Below are 27,100 nucleotides of genomic sequence, written 5' to 3' on the forward strand. Positions count from 1 at the left end.
TACACAAATGTCATATCAGCCATTAGACAGAGTCTACTAAGCTCAGATGGTTAGCAAAGGAATTTACAGTGTCTACCAAATTTTCCTAAACATTACATAGTAAGTTAGCCCTTACCGAGCTCACTCGGGCATCAAAAGATCTTGTAGCAGAAAGTTAATGTTAACCGAGCTCCCAAGGTTAACAAAGGGAAAGTCAATGTTTACCGAGTTCAATGCCTACCGAGCTCACTTGGTAAGCAAAGGAAGGTTAGCTTTTACCAAGCTCACTTGGTAAGCGAAGGAAGGTTAGCTTTTACCGAGCTCACTCGGTAAGTGAAGGAAGTTCAGTGTTTATCGAGTTAACTCAGTCTCCAAAGGAAGTTGCAAGGTTTGTAGTGTTTACCAAGCTTCACTTGGTTAACACTGGGGAAACCATTCTAGAGCAGTGGTCACCGAGTTGGGTCGAGAAACGAAGAATTTTATTGTTCTAAAGAATTAAGTTTAATTGTTTTGTGCAGCCGACTGATTTAATGTTTTTCAGTTGTTGTAACTTGTAATTGAGTTGACTTGACAATCTATACGGTATATATGAAAGGTCAAGATGTGAATTCATATATGAAAGAGTGTGGATGAATAAGAGTGGGAATGTATGGATATGGAATGAGCGAATATTGAATTTATGAGCAAATGTTGAAGAAGGATTAGATATGCTTATGGAGATGCAAAGTTGTATTCGATTAGTGAGGATCTACTGAAGCAGAATAGAGATTTGTATTCAGAAAAGATAAGTTGCATATACTTTAGATCGCTTCATTGTTCCTTTCTAATCATTTTAACACTAATTCAAAACCTCTTAACAGAGTTGGTTTGACAACCATTTTGTAAATCCTCTAACAAATGGATAATTCAGTTGAATTGTTTTAAAGACCTCTGACAAAGCCACTTCTAACCAAGTGATTAAATCCTCTAATAGGGTCACACCTAACAGTGTATTTTGTAACCTTTAATAGGGTTGGCTCCTAAAAGGGCTTACTTCAGAAGAGTGAAAATTGGTAACTAGTTACTTGGTGGTTTTTTTGAAAATTGAGTTTCCATGTTAAATCCATTGTCTCTTGTGTTCATGTTATTTCTTTATGCATGCATGTTAATCACTTTAAATGCTCAATAATTTAACAAAACATCTATCAAGTTTTAGCATTTATTTGTGTGGTTACTGAGTATCAGCAGCAACTATATTTTAAGACATCTTAGGATCTGTGAATTTATTTTTGTGGTAATTGATTCACCCCTCCCCTCTCAGTTACTCCATCTCTATTTTCTAACAATTGGTATCAGAGCTTTTGGTGCTTGCAGGAAAGATTTGAAGGATCTAAGCTAAAGATCAAAATGTCTTACAAGAGGAAAATTCCAAGACTTAACCAGAATAACTTCTCAGCATGGCAAGGGTTGATGAGACTTAATCTAGCTTCTATTGGAGACACAGGACTAAAATACCTTGATGAAAAATATGCAAAACTAGCTGGTACACTATTTGTTAATGATATTGCTGAAAAGAAGACTCACAATATTATGATGATAGATATAGCATCTGCTCTGAGTTATGAAGAATTTGATGATATCAAGGATTGCAAATATGCTTTTAAAATGTGGGAAAAGCTAAAAGAGATCTATGGAGGAGATGATAATGTTAGAAGAGCCAAAGTAGAAAGTCTGAGAGGACAATTTGATCAAATGAGGATGAGAGAGGATGAAAACATTGCAAAATATGTTGAAAGAGTTAAAACATGTGTCAGTGCAATCAAAGCTTCTGGAGGACATATCAGTGAAGAGACAGTTATAAGTAAAGTTCTCAGAACACTACTTCCCATTTATGCAATCAGAGTTTCTGCAATTCAAGAAAGAAGATGTGAAGCAAATCACAAGATAAATCTAGAGGCTATAGTTGGAAGATTGACTGCATTTGAACTGGACAACTTTGATAACTATGTTCTAGCTTCCAAGAACATTGAATCTGAATTTGAAGCCAAACTTTCACTCAAGGAGAAAGGCAAAAATAAAGATCACAAATGGAATGGCAAGAAAGATTTCAAATCATTCAAGGATAAAAGTAAGAAAACGTGTTTTATGGCTAAAGATTCTAATGATGAAGAAGAAGATGAAATTGTCTACATTGTTGTGAAAAATGAATCTGATAATGATGAGGAAATGGCACTCATTTCTCATATGAGAAAAAATGATACATGGATCATAGATAGTGGTTGTTCTCATCACATGAATGATGACAAAACTAAGTTTGAATATTTTGAAGACTATGATGGTGGCAGTGTAAGATTTGGTAACAATGAACCTTGTTGTATAAAAGGAAGAGGAAGAATCTCTCTAACCTAGGAACTTATATGTGATAATGCCTATTGGGTAGAAGGACTAAAGAATAATTTGTTAAGTGTGGCACAACTACTCAATAATGGATTCAAAGTAGAATTCATGCATGGTAAAGAAAGACTATTGGATGGCAAAGGAAAGTTGATTGGATCAGGTACTCAAACTAAAGGTAACTTGTTCTATCTTGAACTAGGTGAATGTTCATGTTTCATTGCTCAAGTAGAAGAAAGTTGGTTATGGAATAAAAGGTTGTGTCATGTAAATTTTGATAATTTGGTAAAAATAAGAAAATTCAAGAAAGTAAGAGGCATTCCTAACATAAAAAAACCTAAGGTTGATCTATGAAAAAATTGTCAGATTGGAAAGATGGGAAAGACTAGTTTTAAAAGTAAAAATTATCAGTCTGAAGATATATTAGAAATTATGCATACTGATTTATGTGGACCCATTAGAATTGAAAGCTATACTGGAGAAAAATTCTTCATTCTTTTTGTTGATGATTACTCAAGAATGATGACAATCATGTATCTAAGAAACAAATTAGAAACATTTAAAAAGTTCAGATGGTATTTGGCTAGAGTAGAAAAGGAAACAGGGAAAAGATTAAAATGCTTGAGGTCAGACAGAGGTGGAGAATTCATTTCACATGAGTTTAATAACTTTTTCATTGAAAGAGGAATCAAAAGATAGGTATCAGCCCCTGGAACATCCCAGTAAAATGGAATAGCTAAAAGAAGAAACAAATCCATTATGGATTGTGCAAGAACTTTAATGATTGAAAAAGAGCATTGCTATCAAATACTGGAAGGAAGCTATCAGCACTGCAGTTTATACCTTGAACCAAGTACAGCTGAAGAATGACTCATTCAAAACCCCCTATGAGTTATGGTATGACTATAAACCTAATATAAGTTACCTTAAAGTATTTGGAAGTAAATGTTACATTTTGAAAGAATCTAGAAAAGGAAAATTTGATGTGAAAGGTGATGAAAGTATATTCTTTGGATACTCATGCAAAAGTAAGGCATATAGATGTTTGAACTTGTCTACTCACAAAGTCATAGAAAGTGCACATGTGAAAGTTGATGAGTTTGCAGAAAGGATTGAAGAAGAAAGGAAAAGGGAACTAGAAGATTATAAAAGGTTTGTCTTTAGTGAACCTGTTATAGTACCAATTACATCAGAGAATCAGGAAACTTCTACTCCTAAGTCATCTGTAACTGAGTTACAGGAAGTTCAAACCGAGCCACAACAAACCAAGTTAAATTCAATGTCTACCAAGCAAGTGTCTACTGAGCAAGTATCTATCGAGCCAGAACAAACAGAACCTAAAGTTGAAATGCAAGAAGATAATAATGAAATCCATTCAAAAGGCAAGGAACCTATATTAGCTAAGTATGTCAGGAGACATCATTCAACAGATCAGATCATTGGAGATAAATCTAAAGGAACCATGACAAGAAATAAGTTGAAAGGTACTTGTTTACTTGCTGATTTTGAACTTATAAATTTCAAAGATGCATTGGAAAATGATAGTTGGATTGAGGCTATGAATGAAGAAATAGAGCAAATAGAGAAAAATAAGACATGGACTCTTGTACCCAGGCCTAAAGATAAAAATGTGATTGGAACCAAGTGGGTATTTAGAAATAAGTTGGATGAAGATGGTAAGGTATCAAGAAACTAAGCTAGACTAGTATGAAAAGGATATGCTCAAGAAGAAGGAATAGACTATTGTAAGGAAACTTGGCAATAAAGAATATAACTGTTTCCACATAACCCATAATAGATCTGAAATAAACATAGAATTAAAATCCACATGCAAGAGAATAGACAACATACCCACAAAATGTGACACAAGATATATCCTGGGAAACCCTCATTGAGGGAAAAACCAAGCCTCCAAAAGCATCCATCATCATGTATTATTTAGCAAAAAATACCATTGCCATACAACCATGGAAGCCTTCATGGCCATAGCCACAACCGAGAAAACTATGTGAACAAGCATGAATCCACACATCTCATGCCATACTTTCAACCTTCACAAATGTTCCCTTGGCTAACCTGTCAAGCCTTGTCCCGCTCAACTCTTGCCTTTCTCACTCTTACACTACAACAACTACCCTTGTGGCTGCTTATATAGTAGCAAGTCCCACAAAACCACTAAGTGGCATTACATAAACCATGTGCTAAAACCATGTGCTACCTAACCCGCTGACCCTACATTTAATATTGGGCATTTAATTCTTTTCCCCAATATTAAATAATTACATGAAATATTTTTACAATGTTACAATACAACTCATCAAGAATATTCCATGGGAATCTTTACATGTTGCACGTCCATCTAGGTACAACATTACATAATAAAAATAAAATAATAAAATATAACAATATTATGCAATGTGTGCAACACCCATTATCTCAAAAATCTCCCACTTGTTGTATACATTGCATAGGGTCAATCCGTAGCCACATAAATGAACAAGGGGAAAAATCCTTCCCAGCACATCCACCATCATGGGTCAAAATACACCAAGTGCTCTATCCTGGTACCCGCAACAAAATCAAAGTATCCAGCATCTCAAACATGAATGATCTCACCTCCTATTATGCCACTCCCACTGGACATACATAGAAGCCATCCAAAGAGAAAGCCACCCAACCTGTCACATTAGAAGATCATAAAATCCTGTACCAACTGAAATTCCAAGCACAAAAACCTAATCCAAAGGTAATCACATGTATCCGTAGTTGTCAAAATATCCATAGCTGAAATAGCACCCACAGCAAAGTGCCAAACCCATCCAACTATCCATACCTCAAAGGTATAACAAGTGAATCTCATATCACTGACATATCCAATCTATAACCTGCAATCACAAGCCTCAAGAGCAATATTTGCCACATATATACCAAGAAGCTCCCACTACAAAAGATAATGTCAAATCTATAACCAATCCACTCACAACATCTCAAAGAAGTGAATCCATGTAGTATCAAGGACATCCACAATACATAAACTAATATCCTGCAAGAACAACTCTCATAACAAATCTCCAATGCTCTCCCAAGTTCTCCACAACCAACAAAGGAAAGAGATAAAGAAATAACCATGTCATCTCTCACATGACATACATGAACACAAACTAGTGATCACAATCTCCAACCAATCTCAAATCCAATGCAGGCAAAATTGAACATCCAAGAAGATAACCAAGACCAAAGAAAACATGCAAATTAAACCTGTATCATGTCCTTCTACACACACCTCTAGATGTAAAATGTGCAAGTATGATCTCCTCCATAAAACCCCAACAAGAAGCCTCAACAACACCCAAACCATACCATAAAACTCATCATGGATGTAAGCCTCTCACAAGAAGATCAAACTCAATAAAACCATTCCTAAACCAAGGAATAACCATTCCTAATCCAAGGAATATGCCCAATATAAAACCATCTCCCAAACTCAACCAGCATAACAACATATGCACATGGAGATAACCAATGCTAAACCATCTCTCAAATGAACCCTCCAGAACTAACTTATGTACCATAGCTCAAGATCCATATCCATGAAAGACAAGCATAAATATAATGCAACCGAGAGTAAAAATGGGCTATACCTCTCAAGTAGCAAACCGCTGAGTAGACCAAGAGTGGGGAATGAGAATGCTCATCAAGATACCCAAGTCTCCAACCAAGACTCATCTAAGAACAATCTCCTCTCAAGTCCATATCAGGTGACTGCCCCTCGGACTTCCTGTTGAAACCATTAACCGTCCCAACAAATACTTCTCTAATCTAAGAGAAAATAGCATCACCACCGTCTCTAAGTATCCATGAGCACCTGTAACCAATCAATCCATGCCAACTCCAAATGAAACATAGAAATATCATGAAGTATCCAGCTTATGATCAGTGTACCCAATACCAAGAAACTAAACCAAGATCAATGTCAAAGTTCCAACCATGGCCTCAGGAACATAAACATGACAACATGATCTTACCATCTCAACTAAAGAGATAACATGCTCCACATGAACACACCATAACATGTCACAACTCTAAATGTGTATCAAGAGTATACCATGACATAATAATGAAACCATCCTAACATAAAGGATAACATGCCAAATAAAAGCATAAACCACACCTTTGCCAAGAACCCTGTGAGTCCTCAAGATGCAACCATCTCCACACACCATGAAGAAAACCATCTCCACATACCAGGAAGAACCATCTCCATACACCATGAAGATAACCAAGAACTCCATGAGTCCTCAAGATCTATCCATGTTCAAACACCATGAAGATAACAAGTGCACCATGCAAATGTCAAAGACGCTTCTGCAGCAATAGGATCTAAGACAAACTTCCAACATCTGCAAACACTCAATAAATATATCAATGCCAACAACTCCCACTCAACTATGGTACCAAGTCGCCTATGGCATCATAAAATCCATCCTCTCCAAACCAAGAAGATATAAACCAAACCAAGAACTAATCTTGCACTGTCACCCCATCACTGTCACAAGCTCCCACTAAATCGTGTATCCAAGCTATCCATGACATCATGATGAAAAAACCATCCTCTAACCATGAGAATCAACCAAGGCATCAAACCATCAAAGAACTCAAAGTGCACATCATGAGCTCCTCAAAAGAAACCAAATAACCATGATCCTCAACCAAGAAGATATACCACCATAACTGAATTAGAAATCCAAGCTAATGAACATCAAGGATGTACCTGTATAACCAATCATGTCATGCCAAAATCCATGACACCATGATCACATCCATGAACCAAGCATCTGGCTCTCAATATGTCCAACCTGTCAGCATAGTCAACCACAATCCTCCACCATGACTATCCCTGGTAACAACATCTCATCCCTTCTACATGAAGAATAAAATCAGAAAATCATGTGACTCAGGACATAGACAACCCAAATCCAAGCCACCAATCTGAATATGCATCAATAATGAAAGATCAATGGGCAAAGACAACCCATAACCAAGCTATAAATGCAACCTGTAAGTATAGACCGCTTACAACACTGCACAACTTGTAGACCCAACAAGTCATCATGCATATCCAAACCAAACACTAATAACCATATCATCATGAGACTAAACTAAAATATGAACTGAGTATACAATGACATCAAATCTTAAATCTTCCAATGCCATAAAATTACAATATTACCATAGTCAAAATATATTAATAAACTGTTTAGATCAATATATCACCAAATAAATCATGCCAAACTTACACCAAATCTGAACCAATGTGTAGAGCTCTCTAAGAGCTTTTCGTTGACTACTCGAAGTCCAAAATCTGACTCTGTATGCCTAAGTTATGCCCCAATTCGTGCTCAAAATAAATAACATCTGTCTTTAGGGCTCTTAAAACCTGACAAAATCTCAAAATCATAGAACCAAACCTACACCATCTTCTAGTGCTCTGAATCAGCTTTCCAACGCCTATAAGAACTCTAAAATTTGATATTCTGAGAGAAAGTTATGGCCGTTTTACTAAGACAATCTTTTTACCATTTTCAGTACGATTTTTAATTTTTTTTTAATTTTTCAGTGATGAAAATTCTGATGGGATTAAATTTGACGGCCATCATGGGTTGAAACCAAAAAACTCTTTCATTTCCTCTATTCATGGCCAAACTAGGGCATATTATATATCAAATTTTATGAAAATGTCAACTCGGATCCAATGGTGAGGTCTTTTTTTACCCAGGAGGTCATTTCTGCAAGCTACCCCCCAAAACCCTCATTTAAATGAAACATCCAAAAAATCCTTTTGTCCAAAAAATTTCACATGCCCAAATATTTTAACATCCCATCATAACAACAAATCCAAAACTCTCAGATCTGCAATAAATCATTCATATATCTTGCCCTTTTCTTTTATCCTCTCATGCATTCCCATGGATTCAATCTAAGGTTACAAATAATAAAACCATAGCTCTGATACCACTTGTAAGGAAACTTGGCAATAAAGAATATAAACATTTCCACATAACCCATAATAGATCTGAAACAAACACGAAATTAAAATCCACATGCAAAAGAATAGACAACATACCCAAAAATGTGACACAAGATATACCCTGGGAAACCCTCATTGAGGAAAAAACTCAGCCTCCAAAAGCATCCATCATCATGTATTATTTAGCAAAAAATACCATTGCCATACAACCATGGAAGCCTTCATGGCCATAGCCACAACCGAGCAAACTATGTGAACAAGCATGAATCCACACATCCCATGCCATGCTTTCAACCTTCACAAATGCTCCCTTGGCTAACCTGTCAAGCCTTGTCCCGCTCAACTCTTGTCTTTCTCACTCTTACACTACAACAACTACCCTTGTGGCTGCTTATATAGTAGCAAGTCCCACAAAACCACTAAGTGGTATTACATAAACCATGTGCTAAAACCATGTGCTACCTAACCCGCTGACCCTACATTTAATATTGGGCATTTAATTTTTTTCCCCAATATTAAATAATTACATGAAATATTTTCACAATGTTACAATACAACTCATCAAAAATATTCCATGGGAATCTTTACATGTTGCACGTCCATCTAGGTACAACATTACATAATAAAAATAAAATAATAAAATATAACAATATTATGCAATGTGTGCAACACCCATTATCTCAACAACTATGGAGAAACTTTTTCTCCTGTTGCAAGATTGGAAGGAGTCAAAACCCTACGAGCATATGCTACTCACAAAGGATTCAAAGTTTATTAGATGGATGTCAAGTTAGCATTCCTCAATAGTATACTAGATGAAGAGGTTTACATTGAACAACCTGAAGGTTTTGTTGATCCAGATAAGAAGAACATGGTCTGCAAATTACACAAGGCATTGTGCGGCTTGAAACAAGCCCCTAGAGCATGGTATGAAAGATTTCACAACTATCTTATTCAAACTGGTTTTCAAAGAACTAATGATAACAGTAGCTTGTATATTAAGGAAGGACCAGATAATAAGATTGTCTTGGCAGAAATATTTATAGATGATACTATTTTCATAGGGAATGATGATCTGTGCAAAGAATTCTCAGAACAAATGAACAAGGAATTTGAAATGTTTATGTTTGGTGAGATCAAATTCTTTATTGGTCTTCAAATTCAACAGAATAAAAATGGTATCTACATTACTCAATCAAAATACATCAAGGAGATATTGGAAAAGTTTGGAATGGAAGATTGTAAACCAGTTGGGACTCCTATGTGTACTGGATTAAAACTTACCAAGGAAGATGAATCAAAAGAAGTAGATCAAACATTGTATAGATCTACAATTGAAAAGTTGCAGTATGTAGTTCAGATTAGGCCAGATATTGCCCTTGTAGTTGGTATTATAGCAAGATTTTTAGCAAAATCAAGAGAAAATCACATGATGGCAATCAAAAGAATAATAAGATATTTGAAAGGAACTAAAGAGTATGGTTTATGGTATAAGTTTGGAGAAAATTTGGATTTGAAAGTGTTTACTGATGCTGATTGGGTAGGAAACTTGGATGACAGAAAAAGTACAAGTGGAGGTGCATTCTTTCTTGAAAAGAGGTTGGTTTCTTGGACAAGAAAAAAGTAGAATTGTACATCCCAATTTATAGCAGAGGCAGAGTATGTTGTTGTAGCAGTAAATTGTTCTAATATTGTTTGGTTTAAACAGTTTTTTGAATGCATGAAGGTGGAAATCAAAGAACTAGTTGTTATGTTCTGTGATAATACAAGTGCAATCAACATATCTAAGAATCCAGTGATGCATTCCAAAACCAAGCACATTGCAATAAAATATCATTTTGTTAGAGAATTGGTCCAAAATAAGGAGATTAGATTGGAATATGTTCATACAAAGGAACAAATTGCTGACATATTCACAAAACCATTACCTAAGGATGCATTCTTATATCTAAGAGGTAAGTTAGGGGTCACTCCCCTATTTGAAGATCACTAAAATAAAGTTTTAGTGATGCATCAACTCATACCAGATTGAAGATCTATCAGTTGATGCAACATAACCAGGAAATATTGCATATGAATTAGTACTAAAGGTACACTGAAATTCATTTGAGTTGAGTTTTCTTTGGCATGTGTTGTCAAAGAGGGAGAGTTTTACTGTCATATCTCTGTAAAATTTGTTCAAAATATAAAGAGTGTCCTATGTAATTCCTTCACAAAGAGAGATTACTATAAGAGGGAGAGTTTTCTATCTTAGAGGGAGATTTTTTATGTTGACATGTTGTGTTGCCATATAAGAGAAAGACTTGTTTTCAAATTTCATTTTTTCTATGACATGTTGTGTTGCCATCAATGCCAAAGAGGGAGATTGTTGGATACAATTGTTAATTGTTTTTTGTCTTTGATGTTACACAAATGTCATATCAGCCATTAGTTAGAGTTTACCAAGCTCAGACGGTCAGCAAAGCAATTTACAGTGTCTACCGAATGTTAATGAACATTACACAGTAAGTTAGCCCTTACCGAGCTCACTTGGGCATCAAAAGATCTTGTAGCAAAAAGTTAATGTTAACTGAGCTCTCAAGGTTAACAAAGGGAAAGTCAATGTTTATCGAGTTCAATGTCTATCGAGCTCACTCGGTAAGCAAAGGGAGGTTAGCTTTTACTGAGCTCACTCGGTAAGCAAAGGAAGGTTAGCTTTTACCGAGCTCACTCGGTAAATAAAGGAAGGTTAGTGTTTACCGAGTTAACTCAGTCTCTGAAGGAAGTTGCAAGGTTTGCAGTGTTTATCGAGCTTCACTTGGTTAACACTGGGGAAAACATTCTGGAGCAGTGGTCACCGAGCTAGGTTAGGCAACGAAGAATTTTATTGTTGTAAAGAATTAAGTTTAATTGTTTTGTGCAGCCAATTGATTTAATATTTTTTAGTTGTTGTAACTTGTAATTGAGCCGACTTGACAATCTATAAGGTATATATGAAAGTTCAAGATGTGAATTCATATATGAAAAAGTGTGGATGAATAAGAGTGTGAATGTATGGATATGGAATGAGTGAATATTCAATATATGAGCAAATGTTGAAGAAGGATTAGATATGCTTATGGAGCTGAAAAGTTGTATTCAATCAGTGAGGATCTAGTGAAGTAGAATAGAGATTTGTATTCAGCAAAGATAAGTTGCATATATTTTAGATCACTTCATTGTTGCTTTCTAATCATTGTAACACCGACTCGAAACCTCTTAATAGAGTTGGTTTGACAGCCATTTTTTAAATCCTCTAACAAGGTGACAATTCAATTGAATTGTTTTAAAGACCTCTGATAAGGCCACTTCTAACCGGGTGATTAAATCCTCTAACAGGGTCACACCTAACAGTGTGTTTTGTAACCTTTAACAGGGTTGGCTCTTAATAGGGCTCACTTCAGAAGAGTAAAATTTGTAACTAGTTACTTGGTGGTTTTTTCCAAAATTGGGTTTCCACATTAAATCTGGTGTCTCTTGTGTTCATTTTATTTCTTTATGCATGCATGTTAATCACTTTAAATGCTCAATAAGTTAACAGAACATCTATCAAGTTTTAGCATTCATTTGTGTGGTTACCGAGTATCAGCAACAACTATATTTTAAAACATCTTAGGATTTGTGGATTTATTTTAGTGGTAATTGATTCACCCCTCCCCTCTCAGTTACACCATCTCTATTTTCCAATAGATCACACCTCATCAACCTAAGCAATCAAGAGGTATGTGGGACTGATATTCAAGCGTTATATCATACATCAAATCCAAAAGAAGATAGAATTGAAAAGACTACATTAGCATGATTAAAGATGCAAGATATTTCTAAAAAATTTAAGTTAAATTTTTGAGATTTTCATATTGTTGCTAAGCATCAAATGTTTCCTATGTGTGTCAAGTGGAATACTAGTTGATGCCAAGCTACAAGACTATCTAGTTGATGTTGAGCCTATAGTAGCTACTGAGTGATGGAAATATCTATGGATGCCATGATTCTAAAAATGGTTAATGCCAAGCTTACAGCTGTATAAGCACTAATCATTAAATGCAAGGTTTTCAAAGGGTATATGATTGATTTCTAGTCATTATTCATCATTTCAAATTTAAGCAAGAGCAAGCAAAGAAAATGGCAATTCAAAAACCTATTCAAAGAATTTATAGAGATTTTTATAGTGATCTCACACTAGTTCTTTGGATTTCACAAGGTATTTATCACAAGCCAAGCTATGCAATTTCAATTTTGCATAAACCTTATTTTGAAAAATGGCATCTAGTTCAAAAAATGTTGAATAAAAGGAAGTCTTAAATGTCTAGCTAGTCAATAATGAAGTTAAACAACCTATGTTTAAGGCTATTCTTGACATTGCCTATAAACAAGATCCTACTGGGCCTTTATCAATGATTTTGCCTAATGTAATTATGGTGCAAGATGTGAGGAAATGTCATAATGGCAAAATTGGTAGCATTGGGGACCTAGAAATCAAAGAAGATATGATAGGTTATGTGAAAATGGTGTTTTGAAGGAAGAATATAAAATTGTTGTGAGAAAGGGTTTAACTCGTGCCCTAAATTTTCTTTGTGTATTTAAAACTAAATGGATTAGAATTGTGTTGAGCGAAGTACATGATGGATCTTTATGGCTAGAGGGTGGACTGATTAATATTTCCAAGAGAATAATTAATAGGGTTACTAGCTACCCAACCTTAGATCAGCCCAAGACTTTGAGGAGTGATTCCAAGAAAGTAATAGAGAAGAACAATGGAGCAATTTGGAATAAAAGAGTTATGACAATAGATACTATTAGTGATCCACTACTAAACTTTTTTTTTAAGCAAATCTCTCATAGATTCTATAAATCTAGTAGATGTAATAGTGTACCCTACATAGCTGTAGATGTTGGCTATAAGATTGTGAAGAAAGATCATACTTATGATCTAGCAGAGCTACAATTACAACAATTAATGGAAATTTTTGGAGCTATTAGAAAGGCCAAGAGTGCTCAATGAAACTTTGATTCAATTCTAGTTTGTGTAGTCTTTTATGTGTAGAATACATTTCCCTCTTTTGGCACTATAGGGTGGAAGACAAATAGGTCAATTACAGTACAAATAAATGAATTTATTGAATAGATGGAAGGAAACTTTGAGACATTAATGACAAGTTATTTTGAATATTTTAAGAAATTAATGAAAGAAAGAATAAGGATACCAATTTCATTGTTTTGAGCAACATTATAATGATATATATTTTTTGGTTGATGCTAATTACACCTTTGTGCAAGCTTCCACACCAAGGATCAGATGGTTAAGACCTCTTGGGTATGAAATTAATGTTGATGAAGCTTCCAAAACCATCACAACACTCCTAGTAGAGGAAATTAACAAAAGTGCAAAAAAATTTGGCAACTATGAAATGAAAAAATCAAAGATTACCATGGAGTTGAAAATTTCCTCCACACTCAAGAAGAAAGATAAGTTGGTTAAGAAACTAAAAGAAAAATTTGGAGAAGGAGCAGAGGAGAAAGAAGAAGAGGAAGAGGATGAAGAGGAAGAATAGGCACAAACACAATAACCTCTTGCATTGACTCAAGGCATGGGAGAGGATAAGGAAGAGGAGGAAACAAAAGGTATCAAGGGAGAAGAAGCTAAGGAAGTAGCTACTCATGTTGAGCCAAAGAAGAGGAAGGCTAAGGCACAGCCTATGGAAAAGGAAAAGAAAGTTGTAAAACCAAGTCCAGTCAAGCCTACTGCCCCTACTACCAAAGCCAACACATGAGAAACAACTTAGAAGGCCAAGGAGAAGTCCAAGCAAATAGAACAAGGTGGCCAAGTGCAAAAGAAAAAAATAAGAAAATATGTTGCATAGCCTGATTCAGATGAAGAAAGGATAGAATTAGATGATATAAGCCAATTCCAAGTGGTAAGTCAAAAACCACTCTGTGATCTTAAAAATTTGTGTGAAAATGTCAAGAATAATACAAATTTATTTGGTTTAAAGCATATTGATTTTGATAAACTTGGGAAAGAAGAAAAGAATCAAGTGGAAGAGGCATTATATGCTATGATGTCTAAGTTTAAGAACACTCCACTAGAGTTTGCCAACACAATACCAAAATGTTTATACGATATTGTATAGAAAAAGTGGCATTATTATTTAAATTTAGAGGAACAAATCAAAGAAACAACATTAGCTCAAGTAATGCCAGAGCTAACAAATGGAAAAATTGCTAAGGTTGTTAAGGGATATGTTGTTAGGTTTACACCTAAGTATAGAGCCTTCATCATTCTTCAAAACAATATTAAAGATGTGGTCAAGAAATCAACCCAAATATGAAAACTAATCAATGGGTTAACCACTGTGAAGCAAGGAGAAGTTGATCCCTCTGAAGGTAAACAAGATAAAAAGGAGGAGGATAAACAAGATGGTAAAGATGATGAAAAGGATGATGACAAGGCAACAACTGAACAACAACAAGATGAATAGAGTGTGCAAGACACACAAGTGTCAAGTGTCTGTCCCCCACATGACATAGTCAAGTCTACTAAAACTGTTATTGTTAAGGTTGTCTCTAGTCTTTTAGCTTAGAACATCAATCCCCTGATTGTAGAGGACTTGAAGAAGATATTGGACCAATCTACACTTCAAGCAAAGCTATGTGATAATCTAATTTTGTTCAGTATAGATCAGTTTCAAAAGGTAGTAATTGATGTCCCAAGGGACAAGTTGAATCCATAAGAACCAGCTTCTATCATCCCTTTAGTTACTCAAGTACAACCTTCAACTTAAACAATAGTAGATACATCTACTAAGGTTGACACAAGTGATAAAGTTGTTACTATTGAGAAGAAGTAGGAAGAAGAGAAAGATAAAATAGGACAGATAGATTCATCTATACCTAAAGCACAAGAACAAGGTGTTAGTCAAGTCATAGTAATAGATTAGGGCAAGCCTAAAGAACATGAGAAAACACTTAAGGTAAAGGAGTAGGAAGCCATCCAAGCATTAGTAAGTCTACCAACATCTTGCACTCCACCTACACAAATTCTTCAAAAGCTGAGCACAGAAGCCATACCATTACAAACCTCAGTGCCAAGCCCTAGTTCATCAAAGGTTGATAAGGTAATTCACAATGGAGACATAAGCCTTGATGAAGAAATAGTGATTCCAAAATTTGACTATGACACAATGACACTGGAGTAAATAGGCTTTTGCAACAAGCGTCAGAGAAGAAGAAGCATCAAGAAATGCTCAGGAGAGAACATAGGCAAAAAAAAGCTCTTCAAGGTATTAAAGACATCTTTTTAGATGCATTTAGCCTACCAACTCCTGAAGAGACCAAGCCACTGATTAAACAACTTATAGATATAGTGGAAAAGGTCAGCAATGAAGACCTTGATACTACTACAAAACTTTTAGAATGGTTTGAGAAGAAGTTCCAAGGAAAAGTGAATAAAAAGATATCTAGTGAGATAGCACTGAATTGAGTTGCATTGGAAACTAAGGTTGAAAAGGTAAAGAAAGTACTTGAGAATATATTCTAACTATACATAAAGTTATGTGATCCTAAACTCTTTACTCAAGAGACTAGACATCATATTTTGAGTGTGGAGAGAAACCTAAGTATATCAGGTACTAAGCTACCTCATAACCCAGCTCAAAGTGAGAAGCACTTTAGAAAATTTCTTCAAACACAAAGTCAATTAGCTATACTAACATCATATGAGGCTAGCATAAGAGCCAAATTGACATGTATAGAGGTATCTCTTACCCCACACATGGAAATACTACACAAGGAACTAGGTTATGCAGAGACTCTATTGAAGAAAGACCCCAATCATTCTACCTTAGATGGCATAGTGTACCTTGCTATCAAGCTTGCAATTGAAATCAAGTCATTGGATGTTGCATGTGACAATTGGGATCTAGCTCTCAAAATCATAATGGAAGTCCATAGATCCTTTTTGGACAAACACACTATAAGTGTATAACCCATTTGACATAAGTGTCAGAAAAGGGTTAGAATAAATAACATTAAACATTGGGGGAAATAAAGCAAGGGAAAAATATACCATGGGGGAGTATGAATAAAGGGGAAGCAGAGAATAAAAGAAAGGAAGAAATAACAATGGGGAAGCCTAGTAGTAAAGTTATATCATTGGGGTGATATAAATTTTTGGAGACACACTTTTTGAGGAAAGCAGTAAATAGATACATATATCAACTAAAATAGAGCATATCAAATGAAAGAGTATCAGAAGTAGAGCATTGAATTTAGAGAGGAGCATAGATTTTAAATACAAAATAGACACATTAACTCACGGGGAGTTATCATTTTGAGGAATATAGGTTATTACAAAATTTTGAAATCTTGAAGTTTTGTATATAAGTCAATTCATGGATATGTTATGCTAGAGAAGTTAAGTAGAATATTGTATATTTAAGTATTTTTTTTGACACTCATTTCAAAGGGGGAGATTGTTGATCTTAGATCAGTTTTGACAAGTGAGTGTCAACACACTTAAGTCATTTACTCAATTCATGTCGAACTAGTAATACATATCGAGCACAACATGTAAATATTAGACCATGTTGAGTTGCAATGAGTGTTGAGTCACTCAAATAATAGTAGATAGACCATGCTGAGTGATTCAAGAGCCAATTAAATAGTGGATGCCAAGCAATGTAGGTGTTGAGTCAGAAGCATAAATATAGTGCATACCGAGCATCAATGACTTCACATGCCTTGTGATATAGTTTTGACATACTTATTTGTAATGGCACAAACAACTATGTACACTATTTTAAAGTCAACTTAAGGATAGAATACACTATTTTGGAGATAAGGTTGTATCTATATTTAGATTCCCTATGCAATTACATGCAGATAATCAGAAAATGGGAAGGTTTAAGTGGAAAAATGGATGAATCTCAGCTATAGATTCATACCTAACCCTAAGCCACCTAAGTCCTCTTAAGGAGGATGAAGCCCCAAAACTCTTTATGGGTAGATAATTGAATTGGTGAAGCAAACAAGATAGTTTGTAGAGCATTCAAGGTGACTTAGAAGTAAGAGTGAACTGCAGAATCAGTTAGAGAAGAATAGATGATAGAGAAAAGGATACAACATTGAGACATCTAATCATGAAGGATCAATTAGACATTGTGTAGAGGTGATCTATTATCAGGCAAGCAACTGCCAATCATAGGATCTATGCTAAAACATTTTAACAGGTGATTTCAGTCAAATCTCTTAAGTAGAATAGTCCTAACAAGCTATATGAAATCCTTTAACAAGGTGCTTACTTAGTTGTAAGTTGAAGTCCTCTAACAAGGCACACTTCTAACAGGGTCTTGAAATCCTCTAACAAGGTGAGACCTAACAATCTTTGTAAGCTTTTAACAGGGCAGGCCTTTCATAGGGTAGACTATGATTCATGGTCAAATCATTGTAACCTTAATTGGATACACTTTATTGCTACAGTAGTGAAGATTTGTGGGTTTCATCCTCACCTCAATTCTACCTTCTCACTTGGAGGGTTTTTGGGTAATCATATCTGGTGTTATGTGTGTGATTGATTATATGCTTTACATGTTATTTCAGTTTACATATTGAATGCATATGATGAATGAATGGTGAAAGTTTTATGGGTCCAAGGTTAAACTATTGATTCACCCCCCCACACCCCCTCCCCCCTAGAAGTTTACTCTTTCCCGCTTGTAATTCCAACAAATTTGATATTCAATTATATCTAATTAATTGAGAAATTAATAAAATAAAAGAATCAAATTTAAAGTCTAATTTTGGGTGTAATAATATTAATTTAATTTAATAATAATATATTTAGGAGTTCATTTTTAAATAAAGGCTAAATATTATTATTACTTTAGTTAATAAATATTTTTATAAAAAATGCCTCAAGAATTATTAAAGAAAGAAAGGAAATTATTTAATAAAGACATTTTAATTAAATGGACAAAGGTTGTGCATGAATAATAAAATATAATTAAATAATAAAGGTAAAAGGCTTTTTGCATGATTGCATAATCAAATCCCTAAATTGGGGAAAACTCCTTATTAGCAATTTAGAGTTCAGTTCTCGGGGTTTGGGTTTCAAAGGAACAATTTTTGAGAAGAAGGGTTTCAAGAGGAAAGGGAAATATTTGCATGCTTTGTGCATTGTCGCATCAGATTCAGGTAGAATCTTGTGGGTTATTTGCGCAGTAGTTTTCCATTCTTCAATTTCGTATCTTCTTTGTGTTTGGTTAAACCTATTTTTAGAATTTTTAGATTTGGTTGAAACCCTTGTGTTGAAATTAATTTTTTTTCTATTCTTGATCATGTCTGTGAATGAATTAATTAAACTAAAACCCTTGTCATATATTTTAATTGTTCTTTGTTTTGAGATTATCTGCATATGAGTTTTGAGAATGTAGAAACCCTCATTCTGTTAATAGAATATTTTTAATCAGGTAAGGTTTGGGAAGAGAAATTGACTTTTTTAAATGAAAAATTTGAATGCTTATTGAGGTTTTCCCTATCAAATCTAATTTCACAATTTTTATAAAAAAAAATGAAAAATGTGGGGAGGGCGAGTTGTTTTTTTTTATTATATATATATATATATATATATATATTAGTGGGTAGGACCACCAACTTCCACCCACCCTTTATCTTTTTTAATCCCTCTTGTACAGTGGGGAGAGTGTTGCCAGTGACCATGCGAGCTATTTTACGACATACTCTACTACCATGACAATAGGTATTGTCATTGTCAATACTTTGTTGCCACATCAGCAAAGCTATCACAACAACACTACAACTTATGAGCTTTAAAAAAATAGAATGGTAAGTTTTTCTTAATTATTAATTTTTATTAAATTATATTATATTAATAACATTTTTATTAAATGTTAAATTTAATAAATATTTTTTATTAAGGAAAACAAGTTTTAATGAGGCCCTCAAACCCTACACAACTAAAAGATCAATAGAGATAAAGTGCTAAAAGTATCAACATCAAACTAGCCCCAGGCTAAAAATAATAGCCTCCCTCAAGATAGATAGATAAAACCATAAAAAGAAAAATAGGGAAGGAGAACAAAAAACTAGGAAAGGACCAAAGCTAGGAGAAAAACTTGAGAAATTTCTCTGAGAATTTCTATAGCATGAATCTCTTGCTCAAACATTCTACTAGCCACCTCCTTAAGGTTAGAAAGATCCTTATTAGGCTCTTGGCTGTCATTTTTCTTTGTGTTGGATCTGGTCCTCTTCCTTGAGCCATCCTTAAGAGACTTATCCTTACCACTGTTGGAAGAAAGGTCTTCCTCCTCACCAACCGTATGTTCCTCAATTTTGTTTATCAACATCTTTATGTTGTCATTAGAAGCTTTAAGGATGTTATTGCTTTGTTCAACCACTTTTTGCAAGTTACCCTCCATGCTCTAAACTCTCCTCTTTACTTCCTTCACTCTGTTATCCATATCATTTTCTAAATGTTTTAATTATTAAATGTTAGATTTAATTCAATAAATGTTTATAGTTATTAAATGTTAAAATTTATCAATATTATTATTTTCTTTTAATAATTATTATTTTAGTATTAGATTAATAATTAATTTTTTAATAATTTAATATAAGTTATTTTATTAATTTATTAGTATTTATTATCTTTAATAATCTAATGATTATTGATTAAGAATTAATAATATTTAATTAAAATTGGAATTAATGTATTATGAAATTGTATATGTAAAGTAAATTTAGTAATTGTAAACTTTATCAAACTGAAAACTTACAATGAAATGAAAACTTGAACCTTATTGTTAACTCAAACTATGTGTTTTCAAAACTAAACATAAACTATGAACTACACTGTCAGTTGTATGCTTTCTTGTATGTTGGGTTTGGGGTTGACTTAGAGTGTCAACCAATTTTAGGATGTGTATCAGAGGCTAAGAGTTATAATTTTGATGATGTGTTGTGATGTCATGATTTTGTAGCTATGTACTTGATTTTTTATTCATTCCTATTAGGATGATTGTATGGGTAAAATCTATAATTTTGATGAGTGATATTTTTTAGTACTTTCCAGTTCCTTGTTTAAGAACTAAAGTGTAGTTTATGGTCATGTGAGACCTTTTTATTTTACTAAGCTTTTGGTAGGTTAATATAATCTGTATGTCTTGCTGGAGAGTGGCTTGCAATGGAGGCTAGAGCCCTAAAGAGGCTGTCTGGATAACCCATTGTAGGTTATTTTAATAAGTGATAACATTACATTAAATGATAGTAAAATGAATTAACAAGAGTCATTGTTCTTTCTTTCCCATGCCTCGAGTGCTAGTATAGACTAGGATGGGAGCAGAGAGGATGCTTGGTTGCAACCTTGCTTCATTAGTATACCTTGTCTGTACGAAAGGGTATTGATGCGACATAGATTCATTAGGTGGGTGGAGTCTACTGAGGTTGCTAGGGTAACCTTAGAGTTGACTCATGAGATGACACTTGCCCACTTACATAGTACATTTCCTATGTGTCATTGTTGCCTCTGGGTTTAGATGTCACTTGTGTCTTGGTACCTTGAGTTAGATTGCTTTTAGGTTCTCCTTACCTAGATGTTGATTTTGACTTTTGGGATTGTTACCATGTTTGGGACTTTAGACTATCTCCTTAATGCGGTGGGAGTGGACCCTTTTTAGATTACCATGAGGTTAGGTGGTACTGCTTTTTACTTTTACCATTGAGACCTGATAGTTTGATGCCCTAGTTGGAGTTCCTTGTTTTGTATTTCTTTTCATTTTGTTCTTGTGTACTATGATGAATGGTCATACCTATTGTATTGTATTTTATTTCATGGATCTTAAGAGATGATGTAATTTATTTTATTATGTATATTATTTCAGCCTTCCATACCCCATGACTTGTACAGTGGATGATTGTGCATTTTGATTATTACCAAGTGACATTCGAGATAATTGTATATTATTTAAATAGATTCGTACTTATAGTTATTCTTTTATGTAGATGTGCTATGTATTGATTTTAGTATTAATTAAACTTAAATGTGATTCAACATCATGGAACCCTTAAGATTTGTAATCTATTTTATGGTATGTGTTTATGTGTATGTTATTGCTTCTGTTATCTTATATCTATTGTTGTTGAGTTATTATCTTTCAAAAGAAAATGTTTGGCAAACTTAGTGAAACTTTAGGTTATTTCTTTTGGGTTTGCTGACAGGGCATTATAGTTTGTACAATCATATGCTAGAACTGTGGAGTGATAATAGTGCCAGAACATGCTCTAGTAACCTCTATTAGGTTTTAATGCCAAATTTTGGGAAGATAAAGAATAATGATTTACTTCTTACTGTTGGAAGTCAAAAAATCATCATTGCATCCACTTTTGTTGTCTATTGCCTTGCACTGGGTGTACACATGTTGAAACAAATCTCAAGGCATGAAAACCATCAAATATGTTGGTGTTTATCAACTATTAAGAAAAAAACTACTTAATACCAAGATAATAAATATCACAAAAATCTAAGGATCAGCTACTTCCCATAAAAAAATGTATGTGTCGTATATCTAGATCCAACTTCAACAAAATCAAATAGATTTTCTACTCTTTAGGCTCTACAGAACCAAGGTGGGTATATCTAAGGGATGAAAGATTTTCAATCTAATACAATATACATATTTTGTTCATTCCATGACAATTTACCACAACACACGTCCCTTAAAGCATATTTGGTCACAATTCTTCTTAGGTTTACATGTATTTTTGCCAATAGTAGCTAGCTAAGACTTAGAGATTCAATGCAAACAAGTGCTAACCAACATTGATATTCTTCAAATAGTAAAGTAAAATTGATTTTAAATTTAAACTTGATGCTTGTTCATGATCTCTCATCTGCATACTAAATTAGTAGATTAGTGCCTCATCCATTGGGATTCAAAGTCCATTCAATTTCTAGATCTAATTGATTGCATTACAATCAATATTATTAGCAATTCTTACTGAAAATAATTCTTATAGATTTCCTTCCTATTATCATGGAAACCCTATCAATCTCACTAAAGCATTTACTTAATTCCTTGAACTAAAAGAAATAGTGAATTGACATACAATTTGATTTAATTGCATTCAATTAGACAAGCTTTGCTCATACAACTTCAAAATAACCAGGTAATAAAAATGGAGACAAGACTCAACAATAATAGATTTGGGGACAGTTCATCTTTGTATTAATTTCCTTTGAAAATTGTATAAAATTGAAACAACTCAGAATGACTCAAGAAAAGGAATTAAGATCCTGTAACATTAATTTATTCTTAAATATTGGTAGAGAAAATACATTGCAAAGGTTACATCAATAGACTAGACCAAACAACTTAGTAAAAACTAAAATTTATACAACAATTTAGACCCCTTTCTCTAGCCCTGGAATCTCACTTATATAGTGTGAGATGCAACAAGCTTCAAGAATAGAGAATTGATACCTGTCCTTTAGACAAAAGATTTTTTACAATTGTTACTATCATATGAGATAAAATTTTGTGAAATAGAAAAGACTTGACTCCATAATATTCTTTTGGTGGGCCCTTTTTCTGCTACATTTTTGGTGGGCCCTTTTTCTGTTACACTCTTTAAATAGAAAAAGTTCCATGATTGGCCTTTTATTATTCTGAATCCTTAGAATATGTGGCCATGAAGTGTGTCAATGGTGTGTCTGGCTCTAATTTTTTCAAGGTCACTTCAACTCGAGGTTCTACACTTTCATCATCATGAACTATTAAAACAATTTTATTTCTAAGTTCTTGGCTACCACATCATCAATTTGGTCCCCTAGGCTAGTAGTTATGGTTGGTGTTTCTATTTCTATTATTGAGGGTGATTTTTCTATTTGGCCTTCTTCTAATAAGGTGTCATTTACTTGATCTTCTTCCTGGTCCTGACCCCCTTCTTCTGTTTCCATCTACTCTAGAGACACAAGGTCTTTCCTCCATTTGTCAAAAAAAATTCATCAAACCAATCTAAATTTAGGATTTCATGCTATTTTTTTATTACAAAGCCTCCTAATTTGTCTATTCCAACAAATTCTTTTATGATAGCATTGTAAAATAGTTGTACTTTGACATATTGTTTATTGGTCATGGCCCACATCACATGTCCTTTTTCATTGATAACTTCATTGATTCTATGAAAAAGAAAATCATCTAATTCCTTTCCCCACTCTTCCTTTTCTTTTAGTTTATCAATCCTTTTGAGTTGAGAAGAACCTCCTTATAGCAATATCGTGAGAATGCTCGAAATAACAGAATACAAAGTGATAGCAGAACTCAGAATAAATCTACTGATCGCAGGCCACTTCGAGGGGGTAACCTCCTTTGAGCAAGCTCAATACAATAAATTCGTCCGTGCCCATCAAGGGCCTCAACCTATTCTTATATACTGGGTACGATCTAGAAAAGTAATACTACCTATGCATGTGGGATAATAAAATAAACTCACGGGACGACTTACAAAGCATATGCGTCCAACAACTCTACTCTAACAAAATAAACAGAAGGAACACACAGGTTCCTAACATCCCCTCTCCCTTAGAAAAAAGCTTTGTCCTCAAAGCTTAAGGTGTGGAAATTGTTGTTGAATCTGAAGAAGGGGTTCCCAGGTAGCATCCTCTGGTTGCATGCCATGCCACTGAATCAAGACCTCAGAGATGGAGCGAGAGCGAAGCTGGCGAGTGCGCTGGTCAATGATTGCCACCGGCTCCAGGATAATGGATCCTTCCGTATCCATTTCAGGGAGAGTAGTTTGTGCTCTGACAGTGGTACCCAAAACTTTCTTTAGACAAGAAACATGAAAAACTGGATGAATGCGGGAAGAAGGAGGAAGTTCCAGTTTATAAGCAACTGAACCAATCTTCTGCAGAACCTGATAAGGCCCATAAAATTTTGGGGCCAGCTTATGACGCCCTTTCAGCTTTAGGGAGGATTGTTTGTATGGCTGTAGACGAAGAAAAACCATATCCCCAACTTGAAATGAGCGCTCAGAACGGTGTTGATCTGCTTGCTGTTTCATCCGATTACGGGCCATGTGAAGATTATCCTGTAAGGTACGAAGAATCTGATCCCTGCTGCGGAGAACTATGTCAACTGCCTGGACTGGTGAGCTGTTGGGAGTGTAGGGAAGGAGCACCGGAGGTGCCTGACCATAGACTGCTTCATATGGAGTCATTTTAGAGGCAGTGTGGTAAGAGGTATTGTACCACCATTCAGCTAAAGGGAGCCACTTGGCCCACTGATGTTGCTGTTCGGAAGTGAAGCAACGAAGATAAGTTTCCAAGCATTTATTGACAATTTCCGTTTGACCATCAGTTTGTGGGTGATAGCCCGAACTCATCTTCAGTTTGGTGCCAGTTTTCTGAAACAGTTCAGTCCAAAAATGACTGGTAAAAGTTGCATCACGATCAGAGACAATGGAAGAAGGGAGTCCATGAAGACGAAATATCTGGTCCATGAAGATTTGTGCAACAGAGGAGGCAGTATAGGGGTGGCTGAGGGCACAAAAATGACTATATTTTGAGAGACGATCAACCACAACCAAGATCACTGTCTTGCCACCGGATTTAGGAAGCCCTTCAATGAAATCCATAGAAATATCAGTCCAAATCCGTGTAGGGATGGGCAATGGTTCGAGCAAGCCAGGAAGGAGGGTCGTTTCACCCTTGTGGCGTTGGCAAGTATCACATTCAGCCACCATCTGTTGAATCGTCTGTTTCATTCCTTTCCAAAAGAAGTTTCTCCTTGCTCGCTCATAAGTTTTGAGGAAGCCTGAGTGCCCTGCTGAAGGAGAAGCATGGAGTTCATAAAAAATAGCCTGATGTAGAGCTGGGTTCTGAGGAAGCACTAGCCGACCCTTGTATCGAAGAGAAGCACCATCCCAAGAGTAATGTGGTATAGCAGAAGGATTATTGGCTAGCTGGTGAATGATTTGAGATAAAGAAGAGTCACTGTCATAGCCCTGCTGAACAGACGCTAACCAATTGGGAATGGGCTTAGAAATAGCGGAAAGGGAAGCTTGATTATCAAATGTGCGAGAAAGAGCATCTGCCACAATATTCTCCTTACCCTTCTTGTAGGTGATCTCATAATCATACCCCATGAGTTTGCTGACCCATTTCTGTTGTGTAGGAGAGGATACCCGTTGTTCCAGGAAGTATTTCAGACTTTGGTGATCGGTTCTGATGCAAAAATGACTCCCTAAGAGGTATGGCCGCCACTTCTGTACAGCATGCAAAATAGCCATCATTTCTTTTTCATAAGTAGAGAGGGCTAGATTCTTACCAGAGAGGGCTTTGCTAGTGAACGCAATAGGATGGTCATCTTGCAGGAGAACAGCACCCAATCCATTGCCGCAAGCATCACTCTCAATAGTGAAGGGTTTGGAAAAATCTGGCATCGCGAGAACAGGTGTACTGCACATAGCCTGTTTCAGTTGTTCAAATGCAGTCTCAGCAACAGGGGTCCAGGAGAAGGCATCCTTTTTTAACAGAGCTGTCAATGGTGCTGCAATTTTCCCGTAATCTTTGACAAACTTGCGGTAGTAGCCAGTCAACCCCAAAAAACCCCGAAGGCTCTTGAGAGTTTTAGGATGCGGCCAAGTTTTCATGGCATCTATTTTTGTAGGATCCACCCGCACTCCATGGTGTGCAACAATATGCCCGAGATACTCCACTTCCTCCTGGCCAAACACACATTTAGATAGTTTTGCACAGAGTTGATGATCAGAGAGAAGTTGCAAGACAAGCTCCAGATGATGGAGATGCTCAGCCCAAGTTTTGCTATATATGAGGATATCATCAAAGAAGACCAGAATGAATTTCCGGAGGTATGGTCGAAATATGTTATTCATCACTGCCTGAAATGTTGAAGGAGCATTCGTGAGGCCAAAGGGCATGACTAAAAATTCATAGTGACCATCATGTGTGCGGAAGGCAGTTTTAGGTATATCCTCCTCATTAACCCGAATTTGATGATACCCAGAACGAAGATCTAACTTGGAGAAAAAATGAGCCCCATGAAGTTCATCAAGAAGTTCATCAACAACTGGAATGGGAAACTTGTCCTTTATAGTGAGATGATTAAGTGCTCGGAAATCAATGCAGAGTCGCCATGACCCATCTTTTTTGCGAACAAGCAGAACTGGAGAAGAAAAGGAACTGGTACTAGGGCGAATAATACCTTGCTTCAGTAAGTCACGGACAAGTATCTCGATTTCGGTCTTCTGATGAAATGGGTAGCGGTAGGGCCTGATGTTGGGCGGAACACTGCCAGGAAGGAGCTGAATACGGTGGTCCTCTGGACGAGAAGGAGGTAATCCCACAGGTTCAGCAAATATACCAGAATACTTGTCCAAAATGTGTTGGAGATCGGCAGGAGTGCTAGAGACTGCTGATGGCTGCATCTGAATGGAATGGAGCTGAGCGATGACACCATGTGAATTCTTCTTAAGAAGTTTTTCCATACGGTGTGAACTGATGATGCTGAGAGACCCTGGTTGTAAGCCTTTCAAAGTGTGTTGGTGCCCCTCGGCTGAAAACTACATCCAAAGTTCAGCAAAATCCCAGAGAATGGGGCCAAGAGTGCGTAACCATTGGGCACCCAAAACCACATCACAGCCACCTAAGGGTAAGGCAAACATGTC

The sequence above is a fragment of the Cupressus sempervirens genome, chromosome 9 (genome assembly GCF_028749045.1).
Source record: "Cupressus sempervirens isolate cs-2001-9-10 chromosome 9, ASM2874904v1, whole genome shotgun sequence".
Classification (NCBI taxonomy): Eukaryota; Viridiplantae; Streptophyta; class Pinopsida; order Cupressales; family Cupressaceae; genus Cupressus; species Cupressus sempervirens.